This window comes from Cetorhinus maximus, chromosome 1 (genome assembly GCF_964194155.1).
Source record: "Cetorhinus maximus chromosome 1, sCetMax3.hap1.1, whole genome shotgun sequence".
Classification (NCBI taxonomy): domain Eukaryota; kingdom Metazoa; phylum Chordata; class Chondrichthyes; order Lamniformes; family Cetorhinidae; genus Cetorhinus; species Cetorhinus maximus.
In genome coordinates this window covers 91,624,156-91,634,848 of record NC_135879.1, presented here as the reverse complement: position 1 = coordinate 91,634,848, position 10,693 = coordinate 91,624,156, and positions in this window count along the sequence as shown.

The following is a 10,693-nucleotide window of genomic DNA, read 5'->3' as shown; positions in this document are numbered from 1 at the left end:
TGTATTATGATTTTCTAAATGTCCTGGTACTGCATCCTTAATAGTGGATTCTAGCATTTTCCCAATGGCTCACTCGTCGCTCGCCGACGCGTAAAATGATGTGTGGCGACGTCGGGCGGGTTTCCCGACGTCACTGCGCGTCATTGAGAATTTTAGTTCAGAACTGTCAAAGGCCTATTAAGGCCATTTAAAACTCAATTAATTCAATTTAATAAGCTACCCGTCCAACCTTAAGGTTGGTGGGCAGGTGCAGAGCCCAGGCGGCCTTCGCGTTTTTCATGAAACCTCATCCAACGGCGGGATGAGGTTTTATGAAGTGTTTTAAAATCTAACGAAAATTTAGACATTTATTCTTTAACATGTCCCAGCTCATGTGATAGTGTCACATGAGGGGACATGTTTTAAAAGTGTTAAAAACCTTTATTTAAAACTTTAGCACTGAAACAAATCTCCTGAGGCACTTCCATGCCTCGGGAAGATCTCTGCACTCTTTCGCGCGCATGTGCAAAAAAGCGCAGGGAACCTCTCAGGGAATTCCCCCCCCCCACACAGGGAGCACTCAGCGCTTCCGGGCATGCATCACACTGGGCGGGCCTTAATTGGGTTCGCGCTCGCCCCCGTCCACCCCTGCACAACCCCCCCCAACGGGGAGAAATTTCTGGCCTAGGCTAACTGGCCTGTTGTTTCCTGCTTTCTGCCTCCCTCATTTCTTGAATGGAGGTGTTACATTTCTGGTTTTCCAATCTGCTGGGCCCTTTCCAGAACCTCGGGAATTTTGGAAGATTACAAGCAATGCATCCATTATCTCTGCAGCCAGTTTCTTTAAGAACCTAGGATACAGGCTATCAGATCCAGGCGGCTTGTCAACCTTTAGTCCCATTGCTTTTCCCCATGCTTTTCTCTAGTGATTGTGATTGTTTTAAAGTTCCTCTCTCCTTTTATTCCCCTCCTTTTCTATTATTCTTGGGATGTTTTTTGTGTCTTTTACAGTGAAGACAGATACAAAATATTTGTTCCAAATTTCTGTGATTTCCTTATTTCCCATTATTAATTCCCCAGTCTTACCCTCTAATTGAACAATGCTCACTGTTGCTATTTTTTTCTTTTGTATTTCCATGTAGAAGCTTTTGCTGCTTGTTTTTATATTTCTTCCAAGTTTTTCTCTCATACTCCAATTTCTCCCTCTTTACCAAACATGATTTCCCTCTCATAAAACCATGTTGACCCTGCTTGAGTGTATTATGATCTCTAAATGTCCTGCTACTATTTCCTTAATAATGGGTTTCAGCATTTTCCCAATGACAGATGTTAGGCTAACTGGCCTATAGTTTCCTGCTTTTTGTCTCCCTTGTTTCTTGAATAGAGGTGTTATTTTTGTGGCTTTCCAATCCACTTGGACTTTTCAGGATCTAGGGGGAGAGTTTTCCCCCCGTCGGGGGGGTTGTGCATGGGGTGGGCCATTCGGTGGCCCCAATTGGGTCCATGCCGCCATTTTATGTGGGCGGGCCAATTAAGGCCCGCCCAGCGTGACACGTGCCCGGAAGCACTGAGCAGTCCCTGTGTGGGCAGGGGGGAATTCCCCGAGTTGGGACCTGCGCTCTTTCGCACATGCGCACAAAAGAGCACAGAAATCTGCCTGAGGCACAGAGGTGCCTCAAGGGGATTAGTTTAAGTTTTAAACATGTAAGTAAAGAAATTTTAAAATTATAAAACATATCCCCTCAAGTGACAGTGAATTCATGTTAATGAATTTTTTTAAAAATTTGTATTCAATTTTTAAACACTTCATGAAACCTCATCCCGCCCATGGATGAGGTTCCATGAAAGATGCGAAGGCCACTTGGGCTCTTCGCCTGTCCACCAACTTTAAGTTTGGACAGGCAGCATTCTTAACTGCTTTAACTGATTTCTTAATGACCTTTATTGGGTGTTGACATTTCGGCGTGCGCACAGCCGACTCCGGCGCGTGCCCGCTGAACGAAATATCGCGAAGACGTTGGGACGCATGCCCAATGTCATCGCGCATCATTTTACGCAGCGGCGAGTGGGCCCTGCCCCCGCTTGCCGACCTGAAAATTCTGCCATAGGGAATTTCGGAAGAATGCAACCGATTCATTCACTATTTTTGCAGCCACTTATTTTAAGACCCTTGGATGCAGACCATCAGGTCCATTAAATTTCCTAGAACTTTTTTTCTAGTGATAGTGATTGCTTTAAGTTCCTCCCTCCCTCTTGCCCTTTGATTTTCTACTATTATTATCGGGAGTTTTTTATGTCTTCTACTGTGAAGACAGATTCAAAATACTTGTTCAAGGCCTCTGCTATTTCCTTGTTTCCCATTATTCATTCATCGGTCTCATCCTCTAAGGGGCTAACTTTCACTTTTCGTTAAAGTTCTTAGGGGAGAGCTAGTTAGCTCAGTTGGCCAGATGGCTAGCATGTGGATCAGATTAATGCCAACAGAATAGAGTTTGATTTTCCCATTGAGGTAGACTCAGGTTCTGCCTCCTCCACCTACCTGTAGTAAAAAATCACAGCTCTTTGTCATGGTTTGGGCTGAGAACTGAAGAAGTTCTTACTGCCTGTTTTTATATGTCTTGCTACTTTACTCTCATGTTCTAATTTCTCCCTCTTTATTATTTTTTCATGTCTTCCTTTGCTGGTTTCTAAAATTTTCTCAACCTTCTGTCCTACCACTAATCTTTGCAGTGTTAAATGTCACTTCTTTCAATTTAATACAACCCTTAAACTTCCTTAGTTAGCCATGGAGGGCGCATCCTCCTCATGGAATATTTCTTTCTCAATGGAATATATCTTTGTTGAGGTAAGAAAAATCTCCTTAAATATCTGCCACAGCTTCTCTACCATCTTATGTTTTAATCCATTTCCCAGTCCACTGTAGCCAACTCTGTCTTCATACTTTTGTAATTGCCTTTATTTCAGTTTAAGACCCTATTTTCAGAGCCAAGTTTCTCACTCTCAAACTGAATATGAAATTCCATCCAGTGATCACTCCTGCCTAGAGGATACTTTACTATAAAATCATTAATTAATCCTGTATCATTATACACCAGGTCTAAAATCACCTTTTTTCCCTCGTTGAAACTGCCTCAAGTACACTTTGTGAACTCATATGACTCCTTCAAAGAACTCCAATAAATTGGTTAAACATGATTTCCCTTTCACAAAACCATGTTGACTCTGCCTGATTGCCTTGATTTTTTCCTAAATACCTTGCTATAACATCTTTAATAATAGCTTCTAACATTTTCCCTATGCTAGCTGTTAGGCTAACTGGCCTATAGGTTCTTGCTTTCTGTCTCCCTTCTTTTTTGAATAAAGGAGTTACATTTGCTATTTTCCAATCTAATGGAACCTTCCCTGAATCCAGGGGATTTTGGAAAATTAAAGCCAGTGCATCAACTATCTCACTAGCTACTTCTTTCAAGACCTTAGGGTGAAGTCCATCTGGACCTGAGGAGTTGCCAGCTCACAGCCCCAACAATTTGCTTAATACCACTTCCCTGGTGATTGTAATCTTCCCCGAATTCCTCCCTCCATTCCATTTCCTGATTTACAGCTATTTCTGGGATGTTACTTGTATCCTCTATAGTGAAGACGGAAGCAAAATACCTGTGTAATTCATCTGCCATCTTCCTACTTTCCATTATCAATTCCCCAGACACAATCTTTATAGGACCAATGCTCACTTTGTTAACTCTTCTCTTATTTAAATATCTATAGAAACTCTTACTACCCATCTTCATGTTACTAGCTAGCTTTCTCTCATACTCTAATTATTCCCTCTTCATTAATCTTTTTGTCATTCTTTGCTGTTCTTTATGTTCTTCCCAATCTTCTGACCTGCCACCCCTCTTTGCGTAATTATATGCTTTTTCTTTAGCTTGATACTGTCCTTAACTTCTTTAGTTCACCATGGATGGTGGGCCCTTCCCTTGGAATTTTTCTTTCTCATTGGAATGTATCTATTCTCTGTATTCTGAAATATCCTTTTAAATGTCTGCCACTGAACTATTGACATTTCCCTTAACCTCATTTGCCAGTTCACTTCAGTTAGTTCTGTTTTCATGCCCTCATAATTGTTCTTATTTAAGTTTAAAATAAAATTGGACGCATTTATTTCTCCCTCAAAATGAATGTAAAATTCAATCATATTATGATCACTGCTATCTAGGGGTGCCTTCACTAGGAGGTCATCAATTAATCCTAACTCGTTGCACAATACCAGGTCTAGTATAGCCTGCTCTCTAGTTGGCTCCAGAATGTGCTGTTCTAAGAACATTCTATGAACTCCTCATCTATGCTGCCTTTGCCCATCTGATTTTTCCAATAGATATGTAGATTAAAATCCCCCATGATTATTGCTGTACCTTTCTGGCAAGCTCCCATTATCTCTTCTTTTATACTTTGTCCTACTGTGTAGTTACAATTAGGGGGCCTGTACACCACTCCCACAAGTAACTTCTTGCATTTATCATTCCTCATCTCAACCCAAACCACTTCTACATCCTGGTTTCCTGAACTTAGGTCAACCCTCTCTAATGTGCTAATTAATTAACAAAGCCACCCCTCCACCTTTTCCGAACTTCCTGTCCTCCCTAAATGTCACATACCCTTCAAAATTCAGGTCCCAATCTATGTCAACCTGAAGCCATGTCTCTGTAATGGCTTTCAGTTCATACTTATTTATTTCTATTTGCGTTATCAGTTCATCTGTTTTGCTTCAAATGCTAAGTGCAGTTAGATACAGAGCCTGTAGTTTTGCCCTTTTATTAATTTTGTAGTGTCTAGCCTCATCTTCCGATTTATTCTTAGATTTCTACTTTCTGTCTCTTGTCACAGTCTGTTTATCATTTCCCATAGTAATATCTGTCCCTCTTGCCTTGTCTCTACTCTTTGGTTTACCACATCTTCTCAAATTTGATCCCTTGCGCCCACTATTCAGTTTAAAACCATCTCTACTTCCATAGCTAGACAGCTCATGAAGACACCAGACCCAACACGGTTCAGGAGTAGACCGTCCCAATGGTACAGATCCTACTTTCCCCAATACTGGTGCCAGTGCCCCACAACCCAGAACGCACGTCTCCCACACCAGTCTTTGAGCCATGCATTCACTTCTCTAATCTTATTTGTCCTATGGCAATTTGCACATGGCTCAGGAAACAATACAGAAATTATTACCTTTGAGGTTCTGCTTCTTAATTTGATGCCTAGCTCGGCATACTGACTATACAGAGCCTCCTTCCTCATCCTGCTTATGTTGTTGGTACCTACATGGACCACAACCACTGGATCTCCCCCTCCCACTGCAAATTCCTTTCCAGCCCTGAGCAGATGTCCTGAACCCTGGCACTGGGCAGTCAACAAAGCTGTCTGGACTCTTACTCTTTGCAAGAGAGAACAATGTCAATACCCCTCACTATACTGTCCCCTACTACCACTACATTCCTTTTTGCTCCCCCCCACTTGGATGGCTTCCTGTACCACGGTGCTATGGTCAGTTTGCTCATCCACCCTGCAGCCCCCACTCTCATCCAAACAAGCTGAGAGAACCCCAAACCTGTTGGACAATTGCAGAGGCTCACACTCCTGCATTCCTGCCCACTGGGTCCCCTTTCCTGCCTCACTCACAGTCACACCCTCCTGTCCCTGGCCACTGACCAAATCAGAAGCTCCTATCCTAAGCGGTGTGACTGCCTCCTGGCATAAAGCATCCAGATAACTTTCCCCCTCCCTGATGTGTTGCAGAGTCTGCAGCTCAGCCTCCAGCTCAATGTCTCTGAGCCAAAGTTCCTCAAGCCTCAAACACTTACTACAGGTGTGTTTGCCCTTGATCACAATGTTATCCAGGAGCCTTGACAGCTTTGCTTGCAGCCTTGACACATCACATGTCTTGCCATCCTTAATTGGTTTTTAATATTTACTTAATTATATTAATCACTTATTTATGTTGCTTTCTTATATATTTTAACTTTATTATCAATTTGTGTACTATTTTAAACCTTAGGGATAGAATAAAACTTATCCACTTACCAGATGCTCACCAAACCGCTAGCTCCTTTCCCTATAGTAGAGCAAGAACCAATTTCTATGGGGTGAGAAAGATAGAAAGAGGAAACGAACAACTCCTTCTCCCAACTCCTGTCTCACCAAACTCCAAGTCTTCACTCAGTTAGTCAGCTGCCCTCCGTTTGATTGAGGTTTGCAGGATTTTGAAAAGAATTAATTGGGTGAATAGAGAGAAACATTTTCAATGGTGATGGTAATTTCTCATTAGTTTTAAAACAGATGTAATTTTATTTAATTGCAATTTACATACCTTTCCTTCTACTATTGCTGAGTCATTCTTCTATTAAACTATTAAGCTTAATATTCTTGAATATTCTGTTAAGGGTTTGCTCTCATTAGAGAATGTTAAAAGGAGACCAAATAGAGGTATTCAAAATTATTAAAGGTTTTGATGCAGTTAATAGTGAGAACATGTTTCCACTGGCTGGAAGGTTAGTAAGCAAAGGACACAGATTTGGGGCAATTAGGAACAGAATGAGAGGGGAGATAAGGACATTTTTTTATGCAGAGGGTTATTATTATCTAGAATGCATTGCCTTCAAGTGGAAGCAGATTCGATAGTAATTCTTAAAAGTGAGTTGGATATATACTTGAAGGGGAAGTAATTGCAAGGCTATGGGGAAAGAGCAGGGAAATGGGACTAATTGGATAGCTCTTGTAAAGAACCAACAGAAACACTATAGGCCAAATGGCACTGTATATACTGTATGATTCTATGGTGGAGCTTAATGCTCCTCCCAGAGGTGATGATGGGATGAGAACATGTGGGGTGGGGACTCCATCACCTTCCTGACTCCCCAGTTAAGTCCGGGGCAGGAAGGGTTGAGGAGTGTCTTCCCGCCCATAGGCCCATTGATGCTCTTACAAGGCCAGTGCAGGTGTTCAACCAGCGGAAGGCAGAGCTGCACCATATGGGTAAACTGCAGGTGAACACTAAAAGGTATGCCTGCAGCCTGGTTGTGGGGGGTGTCCCTCCTTCTCAGCCATCCTGTGCCCAATGGAGAAGCCCACCAGTGGCTTTGGAGGAACCAGCGAGAAGACTCTCCACCTGCCCTTTACAACAGCCCCCTTCCTCCCATCATCTCCCTCCTCCCCTTCACTGGGACCTCCCTGACTAGCCCAAATGAACTCATCCCACTCACCTTCATGCCGGGGCTCCAGCGACAATCCTCATCCTCAGGTCTCCTGCAGTACAGGCAATGGTCATCACTCCCAGTGGCATTGCCGGTACTGGAGAGGTGCCAGATTGGCCAGTAACTCTTAGAGGTTGGGTTATCCGTCCTGCACCAGAAAGAATGGTGGGAAATTGCCAGGAGCCAGTCACCTTGATAGCAGCCAATGGGCTGCCTAATTGGGACTTAATCCTGACGAGGCTCCAGAAATTGCTGCGGTGGGATTTCCACTGGCTCTCCAGTTAGTCGATGGGCCCACAACAGAGGCCATTACATTCCACTCAAAGTAACTAACTTTAAAAGAGAAGAAATAGTACTTACAATTATCTAGTGCCTTTCATAACCTCAGGACTCCCCAAAGTGCTTTACAGCCAATGAAATGCTGTTGAAGTGTAGTCAATGCAGCAGCCAAATACACAAAGCATGCTCCCACAAAGAGCAATGGGATAGTAACCAAGTGATCTGCTTTATTGGTGCTGTTGGTAAATATTGGTCAGGGCACTGGGGCTAACTCCACTGCTTACCTTTGAAACAGAGCAGTGGGATTTTTTATGCTAAACCAAGAGGGCAGATGAGGCCTCATCTAACTCACTGATCTTTAACTGTGCAGCACTCCCTTCATACCACACTGGCATATCAGCTTAGATTTTGTGCTCAAGTATCTGGAGTAGGATTTGCATCCATAGCCACTAACTCAAGAGGCAACTGAGTCACAGCTGACAATAACCGTATGATGGGAGATTGGGGAATCCACATGGAAATTATATTCCAATACATTTACAAAAACAATTTGACTTGTTAACAAAAACAGAATTACCTGGAAAAACTCAGCAGGTCTGGCAGCATCGGCGGAGAAGAAAAGAGTTGACATTTCGAGTCCTCATGACCCTTCAACAGAACTGAGTAATATTAGGAGAGGGGTGAAATATAAGCTGGTTTAAGGTGGAGGAGGTGGGAGGAGAGAAGTGGGGGTGGGGGGTGTGTGGTTGTAGGGACAAGCAAGCAGTGATAGGAGCAGATAATCAAAGATGTCACAGACAAAAGAACAAAGAGGTGTTGAAGGTGGTGATATTATCTAAACAAATGTGCTAATTAAGAATCTATACCTTTTATGCCCTGTTAGTCTTTCCACCCCACCCCCACTAGAGCTGTACCTTGAGTGTCCTGCCATCCACTGTTAATTAGCACGTTTGTTTAGATAATATCACCACCTTCAACACCTCTTTGTTATTTTGTCTGTGACATCTTTTGATTATCTGCTCCTATCACTGCTTGCTTGTCCCTACAACCACACCCCACCCCCACCCCCACTTCTCTCCCCCCACCACCCCCCCCCCACCTTAAACCAGCATATATTTCACCCCTATCCTAATATTACTCAGTTCTGTTGAAGGGTCATGAGGATTCGAAATGTCAACTCTTTTCTTCTCTGCCGATGCTGCCAGACCTGCTGAGTTTTTCCAGGTAATTATGTTTTTGTTTTGGATTTCCAGCATCCGCAGTTTTTTGTTTTTGTTTTTAATTTGACTTGTTTTCCATTTAAGCATTGAATATGGGTTACTGACCTAAGTGCATTTGCCTAACATGTTCACGAACTCCGTTAGATTCAAGGTTGTTATGGAAAAAAACAAGGATGGGCCAGAAATCAGAGTTCTAAATTGGGGGAAGGCCGATTTTAATAAGATCAAATATGATTTGACCAGAGTGGATTTGGAGTAGCTACTTTTAGGTAAATCTGTGTCCGAGCAGTGGGACTCATTCAAGAAGGAAATAGGGAGAGTACAGGGCCAACATATTCCAATAAAGATAAAGGGTGGGGCCAACAAATCCAGGGAACTCTGGATGTCGAGGGATATACAGGATTGGATAAAGAGAAAAAGGGAGGCTTATGACAAATACTGAGGGTTCAAAATTGCAGAATCCCTAAAGGAATATAGAATGTGTAGGGGTGAATTTAAAAAGGAAATTAGGAGAGCAAAAAGGGGGCATGAAAAAACATTGGCAGGTGAACTAAAGGAAAATCTAAAGTTATTTTACAAGTACATTAAGAGTAAGAGGATAACTAGGGAAAGAGTAGGGCCCATTAAAGACCATAGTGGTAATTTGTGTGTAGAGCTGGAAAACGTAGGTAGGGTTCTAAATAAATACTTTGTGTCAGTGTTCACAAGTGAAGGGGTGATGTGGGTATGGAAATCAGGCAGAAGGACTGTGATATAATTAAAGGAATTAGTATGGAAAGGGAGGAGGTTCTAAGTGGTCTAGCAGGCTTAAAAGTAGATAAATCTCCAAGGGGAGGAGATAGCAGGGGCACTGGCAATAATCTTCAATACCTCTCTGGCCACAGGAAAGGTGCCAGAGGACTGGAGGACAGCCAATATGGTACTGTTATTCAAGAAGGGAGGAAGGGATAAACCAGGGAACTACAGGCCAGTCAGTCTAACCTCAGTAGTGGGGAAACTATTGGAAGCAATTCTGGGGACAAAATTAATCTACACTTGCAGAGGCAGGGATTAATCAAGGACAGTCAGCCTGGCTTTGTTAAGGGGAGGTCATGTCTGACCAATCTGACTGAATTTTTTGAAGAGGTGACCAGGTGTGTAGATGAGGGCAATGCATTTGACGTAGCCTACTTGGACTTCAGCGAGGCTTTTGATAAGGTGCCACATGGGTGACTGATAACAAAGGTAAGAGCCCATGGGATCCAAGGCAATTTGGCAAATTGGCTGAGTGGCAGGAAGCAGAGGATGTTTTTGTGACTGGATGCCTGTGTCCAATGGGGTTCTACAGGGCTGGTGTTGGGTCCCTTGCTGTTTGTGGTATATATAAACAATTTAGACTTGAATGTAGGATGGTTAATCAGTCAGTTCGCGGATGACACGAAAATACGTGGGGTGGTCAATAGTGAGGAGGATAGCCTTAGATTACAGGAGGATACAGATGGGCTGATCAGTGGCAAATGGAATTTAATCCGGATAAGTGTGAGGTGATGGACTTGATCAGGACAAACAAGGCACGGGAATACACAATGAATGGTAGGACCCTGGGAAGTACCGAGGATCAGAGGGACCTTGGTATGCATGTCCCCGGTCCCTTAAGGTAGCGGGACAGGTAGATAAGGTGGTTAAGAAGACATATGGGATACTTGCCTTTATTAGCTGAGGCATAGAATACAAGAGCAGGGAGGTTATGCTGGAACTGTATAAACCGCTGGTAAGGCCACAGCTAGGGTATTGCGTGCAGTTCTGGAATCCGCATTATAGGAAGGATGTGATTGCACTAGAGAGAGTGCAGAGGAGATTTACCAGGATGTTGCCTGGACTGGGGTATTTGAGGAGAGATTGGATACTTTCCCTGGAGCAGAGGAGATTGAGGGGGGACATGATTGAGGTGTATAAAATTATGAGGGACATAGATAGGGTAGACAGGAA